At 48.4% G+C, this 15,257-nt stretch overlaps 2 protein-coding genes and 1 pseudogene across 2 annotated transcripts in view; 2 read left to right on the top strand and 1 right to left on the bottom strand.

Moving 5' to 3' along the window:
• The window catches only part of LOC139276125 (NXPE family member 3-like), a 742,865-nt gene that overhangs the window by 188,899 nt on the left and 538,709 nt on the right, over positions 1-15,257 (top strand). The window lies entirely within an intron of this gene.
• The window catches only part of LOC139276131 (zinc finger protein 850-like), a 94,237-nt gene that overhangs the window by 54,165 nt on the left and 24,815 nt on the right, over positions 1-15,257 (bottom strand). The gene's annotated exons all lie outside the window — the stretch shown is intronic.
• The window catches only part of LOC139276130 (zinc finger protein 850-like), a 171,333-nt pseudogene that overhangs the window by 155,340 nt on the left and 736 nt on the right, over positions 1-15,257 (top strand).

The following is a 15,257-nucleotide window of genomic DNA, read 5'->3' as shown; positions in this document are numbered from 1 at the left end:
CCGTCTACAATTCACCATCGATTTGTTTCTTCTCTCTTCCCCGCCCCCCCCACCACCCCCCTCCGCGCACGCGCTTTCTCTCCCTCGCTCCCTCGCTCCCCAGCTCCCTCCCCGCACCACCTGTGACTGGGACCAATGGCCAGCAGGTGGCAGGTTGAAATTTTGGGATGGGCCTGTTGGTGAACTTTAACCCCACAGATTGTCAGTGGTGTGGAGTTTTTCCTGCCATCATTCAGCCCCGGGGAGAATCTCTCAGTGAAAGTGTGGAGATGGGACATGATGGGACAAGTTGTCTGCATTGTAAAATAACATCTGTACACCCTCATAGTCCAGGTACACCCTGATCGTCAGGGTCTTCACACTCTGGGTGAGATGGGTTAGTGAGGGGGAGGTGCCGGCAAAATAGCCTCTTCCGGGATCCAGCCCCACAATCCAGTATCCGGTCTCTGTACTCGGGGTGAATGGCCCTTTTCTCCCGGCAGACTCTCTGACCACTTCCAGACCCCACCTTGTTCCACACCTCCACCTCTGATCCCAGGACACAGCCCCAGGGATCAAACCTCTCCAGGGTGTCAGGGAGCGGCTGCTGTTTGTCTCCATGTCTCACACTAGTCCGGTCCTCAGACAGGATGAACCGGGGATTTGCTGTGTTCGGATCCAGACTCATCGAGGCTGGAGCTTGGGGAAAGTTAAAATACAACAGTCAGTGATTCAGTTTCTTGCTGTGATTTATTCAAACACTTTCCTGTTTAAAGTGCCCACTTGGGCTCTGGGTTGTGATCATAGAATCAGCTGCTGCTCCAGGGTTTACGCCCTGGGGGGCGATTTACGTCGATTTCGACCCGAATCAGTGCCCGGAGATAAAGACCCGAAAACCACTGGACAGAGCGGGATCGAAACATAGAAATTGGGTGCAGGAGTAGGCCATTCGGCCCTTCGAGCCTGCACCACCATTCAATAAGATCATGGCTGATCATTCACCTCAGTACCCCTTTCCTGCTTTCTCTCCATACCCCTTGATCCCTTTAGCCGTAAGGGCCATAACTAACTCCCTCTTGAATATATCCAATGAACTGGCATCAACAACTCTCTGCGGCAGGGAATTCCACAGGTTAACAACTCTGAGTGAAGAAGTTTCTCCTCATCTCAGTCCTAAATGGCTTATCCCTTATCCTTAGACTGTGTTCCCTGGTTCTGGACTTCCACAGCATCGGGAACATTCTTCCTGCATCTAACCTGTCCAGTCCCATCAGAATTTTATATATTTCTATGAGATCCCCCCTCATCCTTCTAAACTCCAGTGAATAGAGGTCCAGTTGATCCAGTCTCTCCTCATTTGTCAGTCCTGCCATCCCGGGAATCAATCTGGTGAACCTTCGCTGCACTCCTTCAATAGCAAGAACGTCTTTCCTCAGATTAGGAAACCAAAACTGAACACAATATTCCAGGTGAGGCCTCACTAAGGTCCTGTACAACTGCAGTAAGACCTCCCTGCTCCCATACTCAAATCCCCTAACTAGGAAGGCCTTCTTCACTGCCTGCTGTACCGTTATGCCAACTTTCAATGACTGATGTACCATGACACACAGGTCTCGTTGCACCTCCCCTTTTCCTAATCTGTCACCATTCAGATAATATTCTGCCTTCGTGTGGGGGGAGAGGGAGGGAGGGAAAGAGAGCAGGTGGGGGGGAGAGAGTGCGTGGGAGGAAAAGTGGGGGACAGAGAGCGGAGGGGAGGGGAAGAGAGCGCGGGGGGGAGAGAAAGTCGGGGGGGGTGGAGAGAGAGAAGAGGGGGGAGAAAGAGCAGGTGGGGGGGGTTGAGGAGCGGGGGGAGGGGAGAGAGAGCGGGGGGAGAGGGGTGGGGGCAGCTATTTCCAAAGGCCACAAGGAATGTAGTGTTGTGAATAAAATATTTCACAGGTAAGACAGTGTCCAGTATAAGGAATGCGATGGAAATAAACACACTGCAATTACATCTGAAGGAGAAACTTACATTTCTAATGTTCCTGACAAATATCTCAAACCACTTACCACAATGTATTACTTCCCATACCCTCTGCATAAAGTAGTTGGGAGTGATTTACGTTTCACTATTGTTCGGATTTACACCGTAAATGGAGCAGTAACGAGACAAAAATCACCCGCAGTGGTTCCCACTAAGGGTCGCCGGGAAATTATGCCGCAGCCGCAAAATAGGAATCCAGCATTCCCGCACTAAACATGGGGGAGGCCTCATTGGTTGATGCAAACCGTATCCCAGAATGTACTTGGGACCCCCGTGCAATCTTGGTCTTCCATTGGTCGGTGCGTGAGCTGTGCAAGTCCTGCCCAGTGGAACAGTCTGTAGAATGGCCCAACCTGTGGTCCTTAAAGGGACTGCTGGAAGCCCCCAGAGGGAATGATGCAAGGAGTTAGTTCCCTCCGGTGTCCTGGACAATATTTATCCATCAACCAACATCATGAGAACTGGTTATCTGGTCATTATCACTTTGCTGCTTGTGGGAGCTTGCTGAGCACAAATTGCAACAGTGAGTACACTTTAAAAACTCTTCATTGTCTGTAAAGAGCTTCGGGACATCCTGAGGTCGTGAAAGGTCGGATATAAAAACAGGTTCTTTCTATTTATTCTGTGTAACAGTTTCTCTGTGGCCGGGAGGTGCAGGAATTTTCCTGCCCGCTGCTGGCTGTTCCTCTACTTTGCCCCTCTGCTCCACAACCCCCACCATCCTATCTCCTTCCCCCTCCCCCCCACTATATTTTCCCGCCATTCTCTGAGTTCGAGACTATCACTACTTTGTTGTCGACTCTGACTGTGTTAAACCTCTGGATGTTTATCTTCTCTCTGGCTAAGGATCTTGAATACTTCAGTAAGATCATCCCAAGCCCTCCCTTATCCAGTGCAAAGACTCCTGACTTCCAGACTAGACACGGACATCAGCGATCTTTTAATCCAGGGTCTGGAAGCCGGTTTAGGCCTTTCTCATCTGGATTGAGAAATGCGAGAGAACAGGTCGGCAAGTATAAGTGCTGGAGCGCTGGGCCTGGGACATTGTGGCCCCCCCACCCTCCAGCCTGCGAGAGAACAGCTCCGCAGGTCGGCAAGTATAAGAGCTGGACCACTCCAACCTCCAGCGCGAGCTGCTCCAAGTATGCAATGATTTTGAGATGGGCGACTGGGTGATGTCATCAAAACACTGGTCGCCATTTTGGTGCGAGGGCAGGAACATCGGCAGGGCCCAGGTACAGAGGAGTGGGAAGGTCGGGGCGGATGAGTAGTGAGTGTTTGTGGCGAGATGCGGTGAATGTTTATGGTGGAGGAGCGGCGAGAGATCGTGGCGGAGATGCGACAGATGAGGGTATGGGGCCCAGAAGAGCCGAGGGCCAGGGGTAGCACGGGTCAGCCCACACTGCGATATGTGCGCGCACTAGGTCCGTGCAGCAGAGCAGGTCTCCAGTCGTCCTGGTTAATCCTTGCCACTGGATAAAGGCCTAGCTCTGTCGAGCCCGTGTGGTGGCTGATGTGCAACGGTCACCACACGTTAATAAAAATCCAGACTCAGGTATCTTCCACCCACTCAATTGGAGTTCAGGACTGGAACATCGGGTCCTTTATCGAAAACACCTGTGAACTCGTGGAAGCAAGTCATCCTCGTTCAAGGGACCACCTGTGATATAAATCGGGAAAAGGAATATAGGAGATTTACCCAGATTAATGTCGTCTATCATGTCTCTCCACATTGTGCATTGTAAAGTGCCATTGAACTTTCTGATAGGCAGGGTGTCATCTGCTACTGACAGCTTGAGATAGTCCTCACTAATCCTGTAAATATTACACAGTTGATGTTATAAATTGACCATAAACACTTTCCCAAACTGCAGAGTTTCAGTAAAGAACATGTCCTATCTCCTCTTCCAACAAGCTTCCTCCTGAAATAAATAAAACACAAACAGTGAGGAGGTTAGTAGAAGACTTCAGGAGTCCATCGACAGGCTGGTGAAATGAGCAGATACAGGGCGGATAAAATTTAAAACAGAGACGTGTGAAGTGATGCATTTTGAAAGAAAGAATGAGAAGAGGTAATGTAAACTAAATGGTACAATTTTAAATGGGGTGCAGGAACAGAGACCTGGGGGTCACATACACAAATCTCAAAGGAGTGTGGGGATTGGTTTTAAGTGAATCATAGAATCATAGAAATGTACAGCACGACAGGAGGCCATTCAGCCCATTGTGTCCGTGCCGGCCGACAAAGTGCTATCCAGCCTAATCCTACGCTCCAGCTCTTGGTACATAGGTTTAAAGATTACGCCTCTAAGTACATATTCAAGTATTTTTAAATGTGGTGAGGGTTTCTGCCTCTACCACCATTTCAGGCAGTGAGTTCCAGATCCCCACCACTCTCTGGGTGAAACATTTCCCCCTCAAATCCCCTCTAAACCTGCTACGGATTGCTTTAAATCTATGCCCCCTGGTTGTTGACCCCGAAGGGAAATAGGCCCTTCCTATCCACTCTATCTAGACCCCTCATAATTCGATACACCTCAATATGGTCTCCCCTCAGCCTCCTCTGTTCCAAAGTAAACAACCCCCAGCCTATCGAATCTTTCGTCATAGTTAAAATTCTCCAATCCAGGCAACATCCTCGTAAATCTCCTCTGCACCCTCTCTAGTGCAATCACATATTTCCTGTAATGTGGTGACCAGAACTGTACGCAGTACTCCAGCTGCAGCCTAACTCATGTTTTAAACAGTTCAAGCATAATCTCCCTGTTCTTGTATTCAATGCCTCGGTGAATGAAGACAAGTATTCCGTATGCCTTCTTAACAACCTTATCTACCTGTCCTGCTACCTTCGGGGATCTGTGGACATGTACTCCAAGGTCCCTCTGTTGGCTCAGAAATGTGGACCATGTACAGTCGACACCTCAAGTCGCTGGAGAAATACCACCAACGATGCCTCCGCAAGATCCTGCAAATCCACCATCAGTGTCTTCGTCCAGGCAATCCCCAGCATTGAAGCACTGACCGCACTTGATCAGCTCCGCTTGGCAGGCCACATTGTCTGCATGCCAGACACAAGACTCCGAAAGCAAGCGCTCTACTCAGAACTCCTCATGGCAAACGAGCCAAAGGTGGGCAGAGGAAACGTTACAAGGACACCCTCAAAGCCTCCCTGATAAAGTGCAATATCCCCACTGACATCTGGGAGTCCCTGGCCAAAGACCGCCCTAAGTGGAGGAAGTGCATCTGGGAGGGCGCGGAGTGCCTCGAGTCTCATCGCTGATTGCATGCAGAAGACAAGCACAGGCAGCGGAAAGAACATGTGGCAAACCTGTCCCACCCTCCATTACCCTCAACGACTGTCTGGCCCACTTGTGACAGGGACTGTGGTTCTCGTATTGGACTGTTCAGCCACCTAAGGACTCATTCTAAGAGTGGAAGCAAGTCTTGCTCGATTCCGAGGGACTGCCTATGATGATGATGTTCCACAATGACTTGTGATGATCAGGAATGCACTGAATGACAGCGTGGAGGAAGCAGATTCCATAATAATTTTAAAAAGGGAATTGGAAATACACTTGAAAAGGAAATAAATGCAGGACTATGGGGAAAGAGGAGTGGGACTAATTGGATTGTTTTTTCAAAGAGCTGCACAGACACAATGGGCCATTTGTGCTGTAGGATTCTATGATTGTAAGTAGTTGAACATTCCGATTCGTGTGTCAGATACTGGAACTATACATCAGTGCCACTCACAGACACAGTGACTGTCACACCCACCGTACCAGACACACCCACACACTCACAACATGGAACTGTAACTGGATTGCAATGTGAGTTCCGACAGATATTAAATGGGGCAGCACAGAAATAATTATAAGCAAAGTACTACGATCACGACAATTCATTCCCATGATTCTACAGACAGTGTGGGAGTGGGATCATTCCGTGTCGATAGCAGAACTGCCCATGAACAGATAAAACAATGGGTTTAAATCAGTTTAGAAATGTTCAGCAAATGCTGCATTTATTTCAGTTATCGTCGGTTATTTTCTGACTGGAAAGTTTCACTGAACTGACCCACAATATAATCCTCACCTTCAGAAATATCAGTCCGTCTTTTTGCTCCATCTGTTTCTGCAACGCTGAGAGCTCCTCCTGAATAGAATTTAAATTCTCTTGAATTTCTCGAAGATTTTTCTCCATTGTTTCTAGAATCTGCCCCTCTTGTTCCCTGAGATCTCGGATTAAACGTGGAAGAGCGAGGGGAGAGGTGTTTAAGAAGATTGTTGGCAGTGGAGAATAGAAGCCGAGGTTTATCTTTGCATTCTAGAATGACTCTGGGAGAGTGTTCCTGGAATTAACCACAACACAGACAGAGACAGGGTCCCTTTAAATGTCCAGTTCACCTGCTCGGCACCGCGCATGCTCAGGAGTCCCACAAACTGACCTCTCCTGCGCCTGCGCACCGGGCTCGGTGTCATTTCAAACATTCGCCAGATTTGACGAAGGGTCATCGACCTGAAACGTTAACTCTGTTTCTCTCTCCACAGACGCTGAGATTTCCAGCATCTGCAGTATTTTACTTTTTTATTTAGTGCCTTGGGAAAGGTCGGCCGTTGAAGCCGAATCACCGACAGAAAATGAGTTTTCTGAGCCGATTTAACTCGAGGTGGGTGCGGGGAGAGGGAATATAGTAACATCCAAACCCGAGAGTCGATCGAGAGCTCCCCGGACACCGAATGGAGCGGATTCAGCCGCCTATCACCTGGTGTTGTGAGGGGGCGGAGTGAACTGGAGCACGTGACACCGGGGCCCGGCCTGACTGACCAATGGGAAGAGCCCGGCGGGGGTGGGAGGAGCGAACTGGCGGCGGGTCCTCCAATTAGTGGTGGTGCAACTAGGGGGCAGGGCTTGGTGTCCAGCTCAGCTGTGCTGGGGACGATTGTGTGGCACTGGCCACGGGTGAGAGCAGCTGAGAGAGCACAGAGCTTGAATCTGGAAGAGGGGCCACAGTGTGAGCACAGAGCTGGAATTTGGGAGAGAGGCCATAGTGAGCACAGAGCTGGAATCTGGGAGAGAGGCCACAGTGAGCACAGAGCTGGGGCAGGAAGCTGGGAGAAGGGCCACAGTGAGCACAGAGCTGGAATCTGAGAGAGGGGCCACAGTGAGCCAGAGCTGGGGCTGAAATCTGGGAGAGGGGCCACAGTGAGCCCAGAGCTGGGGCTGGAATCTGGGAGAGGGGCCACAGTGAGCCCAGAGCTGGGGCTGGAATCTGGGAGAGGGGCCACAGTGAGCACAGAGCTGGGGCTGGAATCTGGGAGAGGGGCCACAGTGAGCCCAGAGCTGGAATCTGGGAGAGGGGCCACAGTGAGCACAGAGCTGCGGCAGGAATCTGGGAGAGGTGGCACCATGATCACAGAGCTGGGGCTGGAATCTGGGAGAGGGGCCACAGTGAGCACAGAACTGGGGCTGGAATCTGGGAGAGGGGCAGGAATCTGGGAGAAGTGGCACCATGATCACAGAGCTGGGGCTGGAATCTGGGAGAGGGGCCACAGTGAGCACAGAGCTGGGGCTGGAATCTGGGAGAGGGGCCACAGTGAGCACAGAGCTGGGGCTGGAATCTGGGAGAGGGGCCACAGTGAGCACAGAGCTGGGGCTGGAATCTGGGAGAGCGGTCACAGTGAGCAACCTTTTGAAGGGGCAGAGCTTCACCACACAAGCTTATTTAAATATAATTTCATGCTCATCACCTTCTCGAGTGCAATAAACGCCAGTGATGCCCGCATCCCATAAACAAATTTTAAAAAGCTATTCCACTTGTCTCACAAGCTTCTATTCCTTTCTTCCTTCGTGTGTTTTCCTCAGAAGTTTTCCCTTACATGTATCCATTCCACTCAGGCGTTCACGCCTAAACTCAGAAGAGAGCCCTCTGCTGCATTATCCTTGTCTGTGAAGTGGAAGTCCCGCCCCTCGGATCGCCCGATTGGTTAGAGGGTCCGCCGTCACCTCAGTCCTCCAAGCCCCTCCTTCTCTCTCCCTATTGGTGGAAGCTCACGTCAGTCACGGCCGTTGAGTTGATCACCTGGCACCCTAAAGGAGACCCCGTGCTGCGGCCGCTCAATCCGCTCCGCTCGGTGCCGGGGGCGCTCGGACTCTGCGGTTTGTATTTTATTTATTTCCCCGCCCGCGCTTCACTCCGTTATTTATTTAAAAAACCCTCATAAAACTCACTTTCCGCCGGTGATCCGGGCCCTCGGGTGGTGTTTGTGCCGTTGTCGGGGGTGCAGGGGGCGCTTGCGCGGTGTCAGCCACAACTCAGCGCGGGAGCCGGAGCACTTTCTATAGCGCGGGGACTTGTGGGTACCGTAGCCACCATTACAGTTCGTTATTTCAACCAACCAGTGTGGCAGCTGGGCCTGAAAATCAGCTTCACTACCCCAGTGCTGGGAAAGGGCGACAAGAGACAACGTTTTTAAAGTTTCTTCTGATGGGTTGTTTGGGTATTTCCACCCCCCCAACCCCCCGCCCCCGAAAAAAATTAATCTTTTTTTAAATAAAAATAGAGCAACTTTTGAGAAAGCAACATTATATTGAGTGGGAGGATAGAAACAGTCAAGAAAGCCCTCTGGTTTCTTGAGCATCTCTTTGTCCCAACACACTATTCACCAACTGAGAGGATATCGACATGATTCCGTTGGTGGGTCCCACAGGCTAGCTTTGGTTCAAATATAGGAATATGTGTTGGTCTTTTCCTCTTTGCTCCCCTCCTGTGTGTGTTCGAGCCAGCCGTGGCTCAGTGGGTAGCACTCTCACATCTGAGTCAGAAGGTTGTGGGTTGAAGTCACACTCCAGAGACTTGAACAAAAAATCTAGGCTGACACTCCAGTGCAGTGCTAAGGGAGTGCTGCTGTGTCGGAGGTGCTGTCTTTTGGATGAGACGTTAAACTGAGGTCCTTTCTGCTTTCTCAGGTGGACGTAAAAGATTCCATGACACAATTTTGAAGATGAGCAGGGGAGTTATCCCTGGTTCCCTGGCCAATATTCATCGCTCAATCAACATAATTAAAAAAGATTATCTGGTCATTATTATATTGTAGATATTGGCTGCTGCATTTCCCACTTTACATCAGTGACTGCACTTGAAAATTGGGTGCAAGCGCTTTGGGACGTCCAATGATCATGAAAGGCGCTATATAAATGCAAGTTTGACTGTCTCAATCGATGTTTAAAGGCCATTAATGGCCCTTTAGAATCATAGAATCGTTACAGCACAGAAGAAGGTCATTCAGCCCGTCGAGCCCGTGCCGACTCTCAGCTCAGCCCACTCCTCTGCCCTTTCCCTGTAGCCCATATCTTTCCCACTATCTGGTGGTCTATAGAATACACCAAGTAGTGTAATGGATGAGGTAAAAAGAATGAGGAGAGGACATATAAACTAAATGGTACAATCCTGAAAAGGGTGCACGAAGAGAGAGACCTGGGGGTATATGTGCATAAGTCGTTGATGGTGGCAGGCAGGTTGAGAAAGCAATTAAAAAAGCTTACAGGATCTTGAACATGAGTGTGGAAATTATGATGAACCTGTATAAAACACTGGTTCGGCCCCCAACTGGAGTTTTGTGTCCAATTCTGGGCACCACACGTTAGGAAGGCTGTGAAGGCCTTAGACAAGGTGCAGAAAAGATTTATGAGAATGATTCCAGGAATGAGGGCCTTCAGTTACGTTGATAGACTGGTGAATCGTGGATTGTTCTCATTGAAGCAGACGATGGAGAGGAGATTTGATCGAGGTTTTCAAAATGATGAGGGCTCTGGACATGTAGCTAGAGGGAAACTGTTTCCATTGGCAGAAGGGTCGAGAACCAGAAGACATATAGAGTAAGGTGATTAACAAAAGAACCAAAGGTGACCTAAGAAGAAACTTTTTTTATGCAGCGAGTGGTTCAGATCGGGAATGCAGAGCCTGAAAGGGTGGTGGAGGCAGACTCAATCTTATCTTTCAAAAGGGAGTTGGATAAATATCTGATGGAAAATAATTTGCAGGCGGGGAAGAGGGACTAACTGAGAGTCGGCATGGGATTGACGGGCCGAATGGCCTTCTTTGTGCTGTAACCATTCTATGGTTTTAATTGTTGTTTCTTTTCTGGTGACTGGGACCCTGAAGCCCAAGAGATGTCAGGGCACATGAGATTGGGCGAGAAGAACATAAGAAATAGGAGCAGGAGAGGCCATTTGGCCCCTCGAGCCTGCTCTGCCTTTCAGTAAGATCATGGCTGGTCTTCTACCTCAACTCCACTTTCCTCCACTTATCCCCATATCCATTGATTCACTTAATATCCAAAAATCTATTGATCTCTGTCTTCAATATACTTAACAACTGAGTTTCCAAAGCTCTCTGGGGTAGAGAATTCCAAATATTCAACACCCTCTGAGTGAAGAAATTTCTCCTCATCTCAGTCCTAAATGGCTGACCCATTATTCTGAGACTGTGACCCCTGGTTCTAGACTCCCCAGCCAGGGGAAACATCCTCCCTGCATCTACCCTATCAAGCCCTGTAAGAATATAGGCCGAGTCTACTCAATTTCTCCTCATAGGTAAATCCCCCTATCCCAGGACTCAGTCTGGCGAGCCTTCAGGTAAATTTATAATGGGGAACAAGGAAATGGCAGGCCAATTGAACAAATATTTTGGTTCTGTTTCACGAAAGAAAACACATATAAGCATATAACCTTCCGGAAACACTAGGGAACCGAGGGTCTAGTGAGAAGGAAGAACTAAAGGAAATCCTTATTAGTCAGGAAATTGTGTTAGGGAAATTGATGGGATTGAAGGCTGATAAATCCCCAGAGCCTGATAGTCTGCATCCCAGAGTACTTAAGGAAGTGGCCGTAGAAATAGTGGATGCATTGGTGATCATTTTCCAACATTCTATCGACCCTGGATCAGTTCCGATGGACTGGAGGGTAGCTAATGTAAGACTACTTTTTTAAAAAGGGGGGAGAGAGAAAACGGGGAATTATACAGCGGTTAGCCTGACATCAGTAGTGGGGAAAATGTTGGAATCAATTATCAATGAAATAGCAGTGCATTTTGAAAGTATTGACAGGATTGGTCCAGGTCAGCATGGATTTATGAAAGGGAAATCATGCTTGACAAATCTTCTATAATTTTTTGAGGATGTAACTACTAGAGTGGACAAGGGAGAACCAGTGGATGTGGTGTATTTGGACTTTCAAAAGGCTTTTTGACAAGGTCCCACACAAGAGATTAGTGTGCAAAATTAAAGCACATGGTATTGGGGGTAATGTATTGACGTGGATAGAGAACTGGTTGGCAGACAGGAAGCAGAGAGTAGGGATAAACGGGTCCTTCTCAGAATGGCAGGCAGTGACTAGTGGGGTGCCACAGGGCTCAGTGCTGGGACCCCAGCTATTTACAATATACCTCAATGATTTAGATGAAAGAATTGAGTGTAATATCTCCAAGTTTGCAGACGACACTAAGCTGGGTGGCGATGTGAGCTGTGAGGAGGATGCTTTAAGGCTGCAGGGTAACTTGGACAGGTTAGGTGAGAGGGCAAATGCATGGCAGATGCAGTATAATGTGGATAAATGTGAGGTTATCCACTTTGGTGGCAAAAACTTGAAGGCAGAATATTATCTGAATGGCTGCAGATTAGGAAAAGGGGAGGTACAACGAGACCTGGGTGTCATGGTACATTAGTCATTGAAAGTTGCCATGCAGGTACAGCAGGTGGAGACGAAGGCAAATGACATATTGGCCTTCATAGCTAGGGGATTTGAGTATTGGAGCAGGGAGGTCTTAATGCAGTTGTACAGGGCTTTGGTGATGCCTCACCTGGAATATTGTGTTCAGTTTTTTGTTCTCCTAATCTGAGCAAGGACATTTTTGCTGTTGAGGGAGTGCAGCGAAGGTTCACCAGACAGATTCCTGGGATGGCGGGACTGACATATGAGGAGAGACTGGATCGACTGGGCCTGCATTCACTGGAGTTTAGAAGAATGAGAGAGGATCGCACAGAAACATATAAAATTCTGACGGGACTGGACAGGTTAGATGCAGGAAGAATGTTTCTGATATTTGGAAGTCCAGAACCAGGGGACACAGTCTAAGGATAAGGGGTAAGCCATTTAGGAACGAGATGAGGAGAAACTTCTTCACTCAGAGAGTTGTTAACTCTGGAATTCTCTACTGCAGAGAGTTGTTGATGCCAGTTCATTAGATATATTCAAGAGGGAGTTAGATATGGCCCTGATGGCTAAAGGGATCAAGGGATTTGGAGAGAAAGCAGGAAAGGGGTACTGAGGTGAATGATCAGCCACGATCTTATTGAATGGTGGTGCATTCCTAGTTTCTATGTTTCTATGCTTCATTATATTCCCTCGATGGCAAGTGTATCCTTCCTTAGGTAAGGAGACCAAAATAGTACACAATACACCAAGTGCAGTCTTACCCAGGGCCCTATATAATTGCATTCGGATGGCTTTACTCTTGTACTCAAATCCTCTTGTATTAAAGGCCAACATATCATTTGCTTTTCTAATTGCTTGCTGCGCCTGCATGTTAGGTAGGTTTTAAAGAACACTTAAAGGAGGAAAGTGAAGTTAAGTGGAGACATGAAATGATTTAGGGAGGGAATTCCAGAGCTTAGGACTGAGGCAGCTGAAGGCGCGATCGTCAATGGTGGAGCAATTAAAATCGGTGATGGTCAAAAGGCCAGAATAGGCGGAGTATTGAAATCTGGGAGATTATAGGGCAGGAGGAAATTATAAAGCTTTGGAGGAGCAAGCCCATGGAGGGATTTGAAAACAAGGATGAGAATTTTGAAATTGATGTGTTGCTTAACTGAGAGCCAATGTAGGTCAGAAAGCACAGGAGTGATGGGAGAATGGGACTTGGTGAGAGTTAGGACCACGGGCAGCCTAGTTTTGAATGGCCTCAATTTTATAGAGGGTAGAACTAGGTAGGCCAGCCAGGAGTGCATCAGAATAGTCAAGTCTAGAGGTGATGGATGAGGCTTTCGGCAGCAGATAAGTTGAGTTAGGGCAGAGACGGGCGATTTTATGAAGGGTGGCATTAGTGATAAAACGGATATGAGACGGGAAGCACAATTTGTGATCAAATATCACACCAAGGTTGTGAACAGACTTGGTCAGCCTCAGACAGTTGCCAGCAAGATAGATCGAATCAGTGGAAAGGGACCGGAGGTTGTGGCATGAACCAAAGACAATGGCTTCAGTCTTCCCGATATTTAATTGGAGGAAATTTCTACCCATCCAGTGCTGGATGTTGGTCAAGCAGTCCGATAGTATATATAGTACATATTCACGTAGAAGAATGGATGGAAAGATTGCTACAAAACAGAAATAAGAGTGTAGAAGTTTAAGGACGTTTCTCAGACTGGTGGAAAGTGAGATGTGGTGTCCCACAGGGATCTGTGCTGCTGGGACCAGTGCTGTTTACCATGGTTTAGACTCAGAACTTCGAGTATGGTGTCAGAATTTGAAGATGACACCAAATTGGATGGTGTAACTAATAGTGTGGGGGCTGCACCAAAATACAGGAAGACATAAACAGGCTTGCAAAGTGGGCAGAGGAATGGGGGATGCAATTCAACATTGTGAAATATGAGCTGGTTCATTTTGGTAGAAGGAATAAGGAAACCACTTATTTCTTAGGAGGGAAGAAATTAAATGAACGAGAGGTATAAAAAGACCTGGGAAAAAAGACACAAAAAATTAGCAAATACACAATTTGGACAGGCCATAAACAGTGCAAAGAAAATACTGGGCTCATTTCGAGAACAGAATACAAATACAAAAGCAGAGAGGTAACATTTACTCTATATTGAACTTTGGTTAGACACAGTTGGAGCACTGTGAGTAGTTCTGGGCTTCACACTATAAAAGGATATTGACGCACTGGAGAAAATGTTGAAAAGATTTAGAAGAATGTTACCAGAATTGAGAGGATGCAACTCTCAGGGAAGATTGAGCGGGCTGGGGCTTGGGCTTTCTCTGGAAAAGGGGAGAGTAAGAAAAGACCAGAAAGATATGAAGGAGTTTGATAGGGGAGATGTGGATAAACTGTTTCCACTTATGGCTGAGTCAGAACAAGGAGATAGAAACATAAGATAGTCACTGACAGATCAAATAAAGAATTAGGAGCAATTTATTTACTCAGAGGGTGGTGAGAATGTGGAACTTGTTGCCACAAGGAGTGGTTGAAGCAGATAGCATTTAAGGGGAGGCTTGATGTATCCATGAGGGAAAAGGGAATAGAGGGATATGGGGACAGGATGGGATAAGATCATGAGAGTGAGAAGAGGTTCGTATGGAGTATAAACACTGGCACAGACCAGTTGGGCTGAATGACCTGTTTCTATGCTGTAAATTCTATATCTGTATGGCAGGGGTGGTTTAATACTCGGGTCGACGGGATCCTCGGGTGGATGAATGCTCAGAACTATGTGGCCCTTGCTTGGGCTGATTGGCCCTCCCCAGACTGGCTCAGCAATTAGGGTTTTCAATGGAAGAATCGTTACCTAGAGTCCGCCGCATGGCAGAAAGTGCCCTATCAATGACAACGGGAGCCCAGTGCGCAGGCGCAGGACTGGACTGTACTCTGAGCATGTGCAGTGCCAGTGGTGGAGATGGTCTCGGGTGGTGGAGATGGTCTCGGGCGGAAGAGACGGTTCCCCGAGGTGGTAGGAGCTTGTGGGTGCAGGGGAGTAATTGGACCCCTGGGTGGGCTGAGCAGCTTCATAAGCTCTCGGTAAAGGCCTCAGGTCCTGAATAAAAGCCCACAGGCCCCGAATAAGAGCCCAATGGTCCCGAGTTTGCAACGTAGTGATAGGCCCCGTCGCTCCAGGTAACTGGCCGCCATGTTGGACAGGGAGGGATCAGGGCTCCTGCGTGGCCACCTTGCTAGTGACTTTCTCCCTGGAGACAGACCCAGGCTACAGTGCATGCGCGGCCATCTTGGTACAGGAACAGAGGGTGGGCGGGGCTTCAGGGTCCCAGTGACCAGGAGAGAAAATCATTGCCTCATTGATTTTATTCTCACTCTGCACGCAGCGGGTGTAGAACTGAACCCAACCAGAGCAAAGGGAGGGAGAAAACTGGGGATGGAGGAATGAAATGATGGAGATGTTACGATTGGGTTTGGATTTCAGCACGAGCAGGGAGGGAGAGTGAGTGGGACAGGGATTTACTGCTTTGGGGAACAAGA

This window comes from Pristiophorus japonicus, chromosome 11 (assembly GCF_044704955.1).
Source record: "Pristiophorus japonicus isolate sPriJap1 chromosome 11, sPriJap1.hap1, whole genome shotgun sequence".
Lineage (NCBI taxonomy): Eukaryota > Metazoa > Chordata > Chondrichthyes > Pristiophoridae > Pristiophorus > Pristiophorus japonicus.
This window is presented reverse-complemented; position numbering and strand designations above follow the sequence as displayed.